Source organism: Trachurus japonicus, chromosome 19 (assembly GCF_045865225.1).
Source record: "Trachurus japonicus isolate A0001 chromosome 19, Traja_1.0".
In the NCBI taxonomy this organism is placed as follows: domain Eukaryota; kingdom Metazoa; phylum Chordata; class Actinopteri; order Carangiformes; family Carangidae; genus Trachurus; species Trachurus japonicus.
This window is the reverse complement of record NC_140925.1, coordinates 4,637,062-4,648,446: the sequence shown is the minus strand read 5'-3', so window position 1 is coordinate 4,648,446 and position 11,385 is coordinate 4,637,062. Positions and strand designations below refer to the sequence as shown.

General features: G+C 42.9%; 1 protein-coding gene across 6 annotated transcripts in view; it reads right to left on the bottom strand.

The window, feature by feature from the left end:
• The window catches only part of srcin1b (SRC kinase signaling inhibitor 1b), a 139,022-nt gene that overhangs the window by 110,375 nt on the left and 17,262 nt on the right, over nucleotides 1-11,385 (bottom strand). Inside the window, exon 1 of one of the 6 annotated variants that reach the window (XM_085760818.1) lies at nucleotides 9,531-9,732. The exons of the other annotated variants lie outside the window; for them this stretch is intronic. The gene's annotated coding sequence lies outside the window, so the exon portion shown is untranslated. Of the gene's footprint in view, nucleotides 1-9,530; nucleotides 9,733-11,385 lie in introns of those variants that run through there. 6 annotated transcript variants of the gene reach the window in all.

The following is an 11,385-nucleotide window of genomic DNA, read 5'->3' as shown; positions in this document are numbered from 1 at the left end:
AAAACAAAACAAAACCATGTGGAATACCATACTAAACCAAACCATACTAAGCCAACCAAACCACACTACAGTAAACCAAACTCAACCAAACCAAAGGAATACCATACTAAACCAAACTACACAAAACTCAGCCACACCATACTAAACCAAACCACACTACACCAAACCACACTAAACCAAAACAAACCAAACCATACTAAACCCAACCACACTAAACCAAACCACACTAAACCCAGCCACACCAAACCACACTAAACCAAAACAAACCAAACCATACTACACCAAACCAAACCAAACCACACCACACTAAACCAAAACAAACCAAACCATACTAAACCAAACCAAACTCAACCAAACCAAATCAAACCATACTCAACCAAACCATACTAAACCGAACTAAACCATACCAAACTCAACCATACCATACTAAACCATACTTAACAATACCACGCTAAAGCTCATACAACTTGGCTGCATGAAACAACCACTGCTATAAACACACAGTCCTATTTCTAAACCTTTCCTCCACAGCTGTCACATACCTGTGTATCAGAGGTGTAGCTGTTTGATGCAGGACTGTTGTTTATGGCGTGTTTTCTGAGATCACAGCAACGACTGGCTCGTATTGCAGGAGTTGGATTGCATTGGGTTTGCTAATGTTGTTGCATCTTTCCAGACTTCATTGTTTATCCTCTTTCATGTCTGGATGTATTGTTTAAATTAATAACATCAGACCAGGCGCTCTCTGCGCCAAGCTGCATTCTTAATCACACAGCCTGTCACTTTGTGCCTTATTTTCATTTTTATTCTCTTTTAGCCCAAAATCAGTTGGATGAGGATTCTGTGTTTGAAACTAAGTTTTACTACTGCACTTGAATATTCACAACACTTATGTCAACTAGTCCTTTGATGACTAAAAAAAGACTAAAATGTTGTTTTTCCCTTTGAGGAAGAAGAGACTAAAGTGTCCAGAGTTTTAGTCGATTGAAAAAATGGACCAAAAAAGAAAAAGAAAGGCTGACTGAACAACTAAAACAAACATATTATATTCGGTATTGATGCTAATGCTTAAGCAGGGCTAGCCCTATATGTGAATGTTGCTGAGTGACTGAGTGATGAAGTTACACCATTGGTCAGCTGGCTAAGCCTTGCTGACTGTCCAGTGGTCGTTGCTCCTTCAAAATGATAAGGTCCAAACTATTTTTGTGTTTATGAGGACTGACTCATTATTGACGCCACACTCAAGTGGCCATTGAAGGAACTGCAGATTTGGTCCGGACCAAAGACCTGAAATTTGGTCTGACCAAAAGTGGTGGTCTCGATTTGGGCTTTTGTAGCCTTAACAGGAAGTTGCGGTGGTTGACCTCGACACGTTAGCGTAGACACTACACCTCGTTGGTCTCTCCCAACGTGGAGCCAGGGTTCACAGCAGAGCTCGCAACCGTCTTCTCCTTTCCTGCCAGTGACAATAAAGCCTCCACATGACGAGGACGTTCATCCTAATCGGAACTGGAGTCCATTTTGGGCCTGATGGTGTTGATGCTGCGATGCAACAGGATAATTATCGTTCATTCAATTTTTGAGATCGCTACTTTGCTATCAAGCTAATCTTAGGAGAGTTTTGGTGACTACATCATATGCACGCCTGTTTACAAACCAATCAATGATAAGTGTAGGGAGACGCAGCATTCGTAGGTAATGAGGACAGGACATCAACATGTCATAAAATGTGATTCGAGTGAAACCAGAAGCAACCAGATCAAATGTAGAAAATGGAACATAAACACTAACCTTGGTTTGGACCTTGATTCTGACTTTCCTGGTGTGAAAACGGCCCTTGGTATTGGCCTTTAAACTTTCTTTCACAGTGGTCATAGTAAATACAGGTAAAATCACTGCTCTGTTCTGGATTGTGTTTGGTTATTAAATCAGGATTTCAGCAGCAGCAGCAGCACAGAGGCAGCTTGGAGATGCTGCTGCTGTTGTTTGGAAGTTAACGTTGACTCTCAACGGGCTCCCACTATTTCACACTTTGTCCCTTTGTCTGACAACAGCTTTATTGTCAATTCAGCTGTAATAAAAACTGTATATGTGAGCACAGAGAGCAGGAGAGAGGCAAACAGATAAAAAGCAGCATACAAATGCGATGCAGTTTGGCCATAAATTAAGATTTGACTTAGTCTCTGGTGGCCTGGAGCTAAAGATGCTAAAGAAGACACGCTGCATCGTCAGGTTCTCTCTCTCTCCCTCTCCACCTTTCTCTCCATTCGCCCTGAGTTAACGAGGTTTTAAAAAAAGCCGTTTATAACCAGATGGTCCTCTTAAATGCAAATAATTTAATGAAACTGATCCTCTCTCCCAGCGTACCGTCTAAAAATATCTTTTGCCTGCAGATGGTGTGCTAGCATGATTTGCACATTAGCCCCTTTCTAACTGGCAGCATGTTACATCAGTGGTCATAAGTCAACTGGTACAGGGGAAAAATGGAGTGGGCCAGACAATTAACAAGACTGATGTGCTCTGAGGAAAAAGTGAAGCAGGAGGGAAATCCACTCAGCTGAGGAGGCAGTTTCAAAGCAGCGTTGTGTGTCTGTCTGAGTGTGTTTCTGCATTAACGTCTCTGCCTGCCTGCTTTTCTCTGTGTGTGTGTGTGTGTATGCACATTTCAAAGCTTACAGTTGCCTTGCTGATAATGAAATCCCACCACCATGAGTGCCAACCGCTTATACAAATAATACACAAATCCAGAAATACCCAAGAGCCCTGATATCCAAGAACTCATTCCGACACTTAGCGGGGACGACGTTCTTTCAGCGTGGCATTTCAAAAAAAAAAAAAGTCTTTCATCTGTCAAACCCACGCGTTTAAACGCAGGGGAGGAGTCGGTTTTTTAAAACCTGGCCACTTTGACCCAGCAGATGTGTAATGTCACCATGCATCAAGCGCAACAACGCAACACGATGGAGGAGGAAACTTTCTTCATATCGTTTCATATGCTGGTAGACTCTGCATGATTTGTTCAGACTGTTTCAGATTTCTATTGTGGCCTTGCACACTTTTTATTGCAAGTCCCTCTGTCTTCTATTTTTCTATTGTATCTGTCGTATTTATTGTTTCTTTTTTTTATTGTGATTATTAGCTAGTACCTTCCATTAGGACCTAATGTATCCAGTCACGGCAGCTTAGTATTTATTGTATATATTCATTGCTCTTTACCTTTGTATATTGATGCTGTTTCTATTGTTTGTATGTTGATATTTAATATTTGAATTCCTCACACCCAAACCTGTGGGAAAGTGATTGGTTTGTGTCACACAGCCACTCCTATTTAAGATGGCTTCCTACGTTGCAATACAATAAATTCTGCAAGTTGGCCATGCGTGCGATGTGGAACTCTTCTTTTTCTAATTTGGACTTAATTGTCTTTCTAATTGGACTTCTAATTTCTAATTTGGACTTAATTGACTTAATTGTCACCGTCCGACGCACCTGCCTAAGAAATAGATGTGCGAAGATTTTTGTTTTTTCTGAATATACGGGAATCGTAAAAAGAAAAGTCTAAAAAACTCCTCCTGCTTTACCAGATCAACCCCCCACACAGAACGATCCAGTTGAGTGCCTCCTCAGCCCCCTCCTGCATCTCTAATGGAGGCAGACAGACTGCAGTCCACCTCCGTCTCTGCTTGTTATCCCTGATCTCCTCCGTGCTGTTCATGTCCCTCGTCTCCTCTTAGCCCTTGGCATGTGAGGCTGACAGCTCGCTGGGCTCCGAGCCAGAGCTGATACTACTGTCTGCTGTAGGTCAGCCTCCCTCTGGGGGGGCGGAGGGGGGGTGTGGGGGGGTGAAAACACACCATCACAATACGGTTAACAGGAGGCCGTGCCCCGGTGGCTCGACAGAGTCGTGTTCTTGCAGCACGGCGGGTGTTTGGTGTCTTCTCTCTCTCTCTCTGCGTCTTCTCGCTGTGGTTTACAGCAAACAACACAACCTCCACAGATGCACAGCTGCTTACTAATTCATCCTCACTCACTCTCGGCTGCTACTGCACAGTCGTATACTGTAGAAAAGCCTGGTGGGTTCTGGCTGTGAGGTGTTGAGGCTGTAGTGTCTCTCTAGTATCTCTAGTGATTGCAGCGCTAAACGCATAGGCGCCAATTTATGTGGATGCTGCTTGGAAGCTCGGGTAATTGAGAGCACCCAAGGGAGAGGAAACTGTGGGGTGAGGTTATTGTGAGTGAGTTATGGAGGAGCCATCTGCAAGTTTGATGCTATTGCTCCACGGCCGACGTTAACAGCGTTAACAGCTTCTCAGGCTGAAGAAACGTTGGATGTAGAGAGACAGAAAGAAACCAGGTCCAAGAGTCCAACAGAAACATCTAACAGAAGAAAATGAAAAGGGAAGGTTAAAGAGGAACTAAAGAAGTCTGGTCTCGCCTCCTGAACGGAAAATGTTAATTTAAGAAGGGTAGGCAAAATAGCCTACACCTTTTTGGTCAAAATGCATTGAATTGCTTTGTTGTGTTTTTGTTTTGTTTTGTATCTATACTTTTATATTTGTCTATTGTACTTGTACTTTTATAAGACCAAAATAAACACACTAAACTAATCTAAACTCTGTGTCTCTAACCCTCCTCTACTCCATGTGCATTTTCAACGAAGCCGGTGAGAAATCAATCCATGGAGCGGTGGATAACGTTATTTATCATCTACCATGTTACCATGTGTATATCTGTGTAGTCTTATCTGTCATAAACAAGAGATTACGGGTTACGGGGCGCGTTACGTTTGTGTGGCGGTGCCACAGAGACGAGAGCTGGGACACCGGGTCGGAGGCTCTGATCTTACAAGGTTGGTTTTCAGTCAAGAGACGCAAGGTGGAAGGCAGAGAGCCTCCATTCTCCCTGGAACTAGTTACAAAGTTACATGGTTTTCTGTCAAATTATTGCCTCAAAATAACATAATGATAACTGGGATGGTTTCAAAACAGCATCCTGTTTGAAATTTGATCGCAAAAATGAGATATGTTTTCATGTAAATGAGGTATATTAACAATAAAAGGCCAAAATAAAGTGTAAAAGTGGATTGAAAAGGTGTAATGTAATTATTGGGTAACAATTTTAGACCTAATGTTTTGTAAAGGGTCAGACAGGTCGAGTCAGTTTTGACCCTTTAGAACAGGTTGCATGGTCGATGCAAAGGTTAAACAGCACTATTACCCTGAAGCTGGTTAAATAAGGTAAAAAGTTCCTCTTTAAAGTCTATATATTAGGCATATAATGTGTTTTTATTCCTCTCTTCCTCTAAATATGGATGAACTATTTCACCTTCCATGCTCGAGCTGCTGTTACATGTAAATAAAGTCAGATTATCAGTCATTGATTTAACCAGCACTAGGACTCTGGAGCTGGGAGTTAAGGTAAAAAAAATCCTGCATGCGAACACTTTGCCACTAGCTAACTTGTTTGTCAATTGTTTGAAAGGTCCGACACCACCTTATAGCAGCAGAGACAGACCTCGGTCAATAAATCAATCCCCCTGTAGTGTCCAGTCTGTCCTGAGGAAGTTCACAGGAGACACAACAACGGCTGCAGCCCTGGTCCGTAAGCAGCACATCGGCTTTGTGGCAATAAAACGTACAATTAGCTCCACGTTTTACTGTGAATTGAACCTGAGTCTCAACTATAAAGCTGCTGCTGTTACACTGTGTAAAAGCCAACGCTGTGTTGGTCCGTTTCAGAGAACCTAATGACCCTCCCTCCCTCGACCGTGGCTCTCAGCCTGAAGCCCACTGTTTGATATTGAGGATATAAATCTTTCACAGCAGCTGAGAAGTTTAATTTTTAAACAAGCGCTCAGTAATTATGTTACTGAAACAAAAAAAAAAGTAAACATGATCGTGCATTTGTGGGGAACTAGATTTTCATTAGTGGATTAACACACATTCAGTGAACCAGTGAGTTATTCAGTGTGTGTGTGTGTGTGTGTGTGGGACTGAATCAAAATAAACTGGTGATGAAGGAACATGTCATCTACTACAGCGGAGCGGCTCAGTGACGTGTTTATAATAATATTTGGAAACAGTGCAGCTCTGTGGCTCAGAGGAATAATATATATCAGGCTCTGGATATACACAGACTTAGTTATTTAGATCAGTTAATTGTTGGATTCGGTCTTTATATGGGGTTTGTTGACAACAATATAAATACACAGCGGTGCCAGACTCCCCCTCTAGGCTGCCGCGTAGTGATGCAAACCAGAAAACCGTGTGACATGTCTATTCTGACATAACTGGGTTTGGAAAATGCAAATTAAAAGAAGCTATTTGTAGATTTGGCTTTTGCTACAAAGCCGGCGTTAGCATTAGCGGCTGTTGACTTACCATTACCATTCTTCATGACAAGACATGACAGCTGTTATAATTCGCCCTCTAAGCAGCTACTACTTCTACTGGGCGCCGCAGTGACTCGGTATCGGAAAGGGATGAATTTATTTCGCCTGGACTAGCTGGTTAGCATGCTAACTCCAGTTGAGGAAAAGAAGTGATAGAAATAGATGGAAAAACAAGAAGGTTTGCTTTCTATAACTGGAAACAGCTTTAAATAGCTCTTGGTGAGTAAAGGAAGTTTCCTTTTCAATCAGGTATACGTACTCAGACCCCTAGTGGTACTTGGTGCAACTGCAAGAGGTATTTAAAACGATAAAATATCATTTTATTTAGTGACCTTTACAGACATTTACCTTTTTACTAAAATAGTGGCTGGAGCCATCATAATCACAACTATGCAGGATTTTTACCTTAACTCTGCTACATTTGTACCTTCATTAAACAGCTTCAGAGTAATTGTGATTAAATAAATGGCCGCGACCTGTAATCTCTTGTTTATGACAGATAAGACTACACAAATATATAGACATGGTAACATGGTAGATGATAAATAACGTTATCCACCGCTCCATGGATTGATTTCTCACCGGCTTCACTAAAAACAAATGCACATGGAGGAGAGGAGGGTTAGAGACACAGAGGAGGAGAGACCAGACCTGGAGAGTTCAGCTTCAAAACTAAAAAATATCATTTTATCTAGTGACCTTTACAGACATTTATCGTTTTACTAAAGTAGTTAGCTGCAGAAACTAAGCTGAGGCATCCTCTATGTTTAACTGGGAAATTGGCCATTTTTTAATAAGAAGCCACACTCTTTTGTCTTTACAAATTTACCGCATTACGCCGTTACTACAAACTCAGGGTTGCTAAAAAAATTATGTAGAGGCTCCAGTGCCCGGAAAAGGTTGGTAGTTATGTGATCATAACAAATCCTGAAGAAGCGTACAGTTTAAAATACTGTAATTAAAGTTTTATTTCTTCTTCCTAACTGCAGAGCAGCAACGCCAGTCAGTCGACGCCGTGTTGAGTGAGTCCAATAACTGCAGCTGTGTAACAGTATCTTGATCAAATTTGCTTTATGGCCAATGGCATTACTTTGCTGTTTGTTTAAAAAGCCTCTAATGTACCAATCCAGCTTCTGTTCATGTGTGTGTTTGTGTGGGTGTGTGTGTGGTTTGTGATTATTTGAGTTTTTACTTGGTCGGTGGGAGTTTGTGCAGATTCATATTCCAGGCGGCCTGGAGGGAAACAATGGATTTTTCCTGCCTCTGACTGTTTGTGAAGCCCTGCTGTGTTTTTGCCTCTATGTGTGTGTGTGTGTATGTGAGAGATGTGTTGTGAATATGTAAAACTGTCTCCAACAATGGTCCATTTCCATTAAAAAGCTATTATAATGGAAATATATCAGCAATATGCACAATACGTCAGAGGAAACAACACTCAGAGTGATCATTTTCATAAAAGCAGTGAAGCTGTATGGTTCCTAAGCAACTGGATGGAGGGGGGGTTTACCACCCTTTCATGGTTTGTCAACAGTGATGGACAGTTTCAATCTAAATATACACAGGTATCTTAATAACAAGGAGAAGGGACTTTGCTTTGGCTTTGAAAAAGACAATTACACACTGGATTTTTTTTCTTTTTTTTTCTTGGCAAAGCTGTAACTCTAACTAGGCCGATGATTTAATTATAATAATACGAGTTACATAATAAAGACCAAAACACAAAATAATAAAAAGCAGCGTTTGGTTGGGTTGCACAGACTCCCGACGTCAGACGAGCGCTAAGATAGGACGGGATTGGTTTGTGATCTTAAAGCTATTTGTGAGACAGCTCCGACTCTTTGTGCGAGATCAAAGAAACGAAGAGGGAGAATGTCAGCAGTGACTCAGATTAAAACTTCATTTGGAGTCGGAGACGACGACAACGCTCGGCTCTCCCTCTCTCTCTCTCTCTCTCGCTCTCCGGGCCAGCACAACTTCATTCCAGCATATTCCAGAAAGAGAAAGAGGAAGAGGGAAAAAAAGAACGGGGCGCCCCTGCAGTCTGGATGAGATGTACAAACTGATATCAAACCGGCATCAAAGTGAATTCTGAAGCCCCAGATTCTGAGTCACTAGATGCTCCAGAAAAAATAAAAAACTGAGTGGTACATCCACTTCAAAAAGCTTGAAATTGATTGCAAAGTCAGTGGCGTGGCTCTCCTGAGGTTTCTGCTGTACAAACTTGACACACCTCAGAAAAAAAAAGAAATAAAACTGAGAGAGCTCTGAAAGCATGTGTTACCACCAGAGAGCAGCCAGTACAGAGTATATACAGAGTCAGCTGTGGCCACACTGCTGCTTCCTCCCCCCTCCTCCTCCTCCTCCTCCTCCTCCTCTCCCCTCTGCACGCCTCTGACTCGACTCTGTGGCAAATACAAATTAATTTCACAAGAATGAATAATCAGTTTGCACAAACCATTTGCATTTCAACAACCAACTGCAGCTCCTCGTCCCCTGAGCGTGTTCAGAACGTATGATTATGAATACGGCCCTCGAGAGAAAGAGAGAGAAAGAGAGTGAGGATAGAAAGAGTTGGGGGTAAAGGAGGTTGTGGCTTTTAAGAAGAAGAGGAAGCAGAAGAGGGTTTGAGGAGGAGGAGGAGGAGGAGATGAAAGCTGCTCCAGGTGAAGGTCAGCTCAGGTTAGCTGGCCGCACACCGCTCGCCGCCCGGCCGATACTTTTCCTTTGCCCTACATGACAAACACTGCTCAGTTTGGCTTTTGTCCTCTCTGTCCTCTTACTGCCCCCCCTCCCTCATCCTCCCTCACCCTCACCCTCACCCCCCCTCACCACCTCCTCCTCTCCTCTCTTCCTCTCTGGCTCCTCTCCCTCTCTCTGTGCTATCTTTCTCTCTTTTTTTTTTGTGGTTCTCTTGGGGCTATGCAAAGAAGCCGGATAATCTTGGTGCATGCAGACTGCAAGAGTGTTCTGTTCTGCAGAGAGTGAGTGAGCTGGATCACTACAGCGACAACTCTCTCTCACACACACACACACACACACACACACCCTCCAAAAAGAAAAAAAAAAAAAAAAGAAAACCCTTCTGGTGCATAATGTGGCAGTTTGATCAGAAATGAATGAATGAATGGACGGAGCGTACCTGGCTTGTGGTCCTGTGCAGGTTGGTGTCCCCCTTCTGGCCCGAGACTCTACATGGCACTGGTGTTATTTGTGTCTGCACATGTGTGTGTGTGTGTATATGTGTGTGTGCATAAGTGTGTGTGAGTGTGTGTGAGGAGAGGAGGAGAGGAAAGAAAGACAGAGAGAGTGCTGAGTGTTGAGGAGACGGGGAGAGTGCACAGTGCAGTGTAGGAGATTGGAGGCAGGGAACTCAATGTGAGCTAAGACAGAGCCTGTGCATCTCTCTCTCTCTCTCTCTCTCCTTCCCTCTCCCTCTCTCTCTCTCTCTGTGAGTATAATCCTTTCCACAGTCTACGGGGACGAGCTGCAAATGAACCAGCTCTCTCTCTCCTTCTCTCTCTCTCTCTCTCTCTCCCTCCACTTCCCTCTTGTTCTGTATCTCGGCTTTGCACATGAGCCCCGAGCAGAATTACCCTCCCCATGCCTCCACCTTGCAGTAGATAAGCCAGAGAATTGCAGAGAGCAGTCTTGCCCTTAATGACTGCTACAACTCTATCACGCCTTTCTTTCTTTTCCCCCTGTCTTTTCTCTTTTCTCTTTTTCTTTTTACCCCCTCCACCACCACCGAGGTCTTTACGACAACGCTGCGTCCATCCGCGCTGCGCTCCTCAGTGTCTCGGTGACTCCTGAGTGATTAGACCGTTGCTCCAGCTGTGTGTTGTGTTGTGTTGTGTTGTGTTGGTGGTGGGGTTATTTAGACATGCACGCGTGTTTATCGTTTACACAGACACTTAGGACGCGATTATACCTCGGTGTCATTCCCGGCGCTGACAGTATTTTGAGTCGGGAGCTTATTTGTGCCGAGGCTTGGGCTGGTATTTGAAGTTTTGTGTACTCGTTTCTGGCAACACTTTAAGATGCACTATGCAAATGTTGTCAGTGAGTCAGACTATCCTTTATCCCATCTGGAAATGTCTGGCAAATATATGAAAAACAGGCTCGAACAGTTTGACAAGGCTGAGATTTTTCTAACCGCCTGCAGCCGTCTGCATTATGTAATTAACCCTTTTATAACTAATATCAAAGGTCCTGTGTTGCATAAAAAGGTAGATGTCCCTGTGTAGTGTGATTATAAAGCAGCTCTAGGTTCTATATTAATACTGTGAAAGTGTCAAAGCCTCAGTCCACAGAGAAATGCACACAGCCTGTATTCAGAAACTGAGCCTTAAAACCAGCCGTCAGGACTTCCTGTCACTTTGTGATGTCACAACGAAGCAGGCACCGCCCTCAGAGCCTCCCTCTCCTCTGATTGGCCGACACAGACCTGCATGTAACCAGAGTCTAAAGCCTGAGAGAGGAGATGGAAAACTATAAAACTACACTGAGATGGTTTTTGGTCCTTAAACACCAACACATAGTATATCTTGTTATGGATCAATGCTTCAGATAAGAAAATGTTAAATACGAACCTTTAAATCTTATCTAATGTGCTTCTTTCCTTAAAAATCTATTATTACTGCTGTTTCCTAATGTCACACATTTTTCTAGTCCCAGATTATTGGAGCTGTTTCTCATGTTAAATCCAGGGAGGTTGTAAAGCCTCAAGGGGCTGCATCAGTTAATCAATCAACCAATCAGTGGATCGATCAGCATTAGGAGGTGATTGTTTTCTCATCTCATCAGTGAATTCCAAGTTTGTCGGGGGATAAAAACACTTTCTCATTTGAATAATGGTGGAAATAAACAGAGAATATTTACACTTTACTACATGACGGGACAAAGTGTTAACAGATTGTAACTGAACTACATGTATTTTGTCTCTTCAGCTTCACGACCAACATGATCAGTATCGATATTGGACCGACATTTCAAAC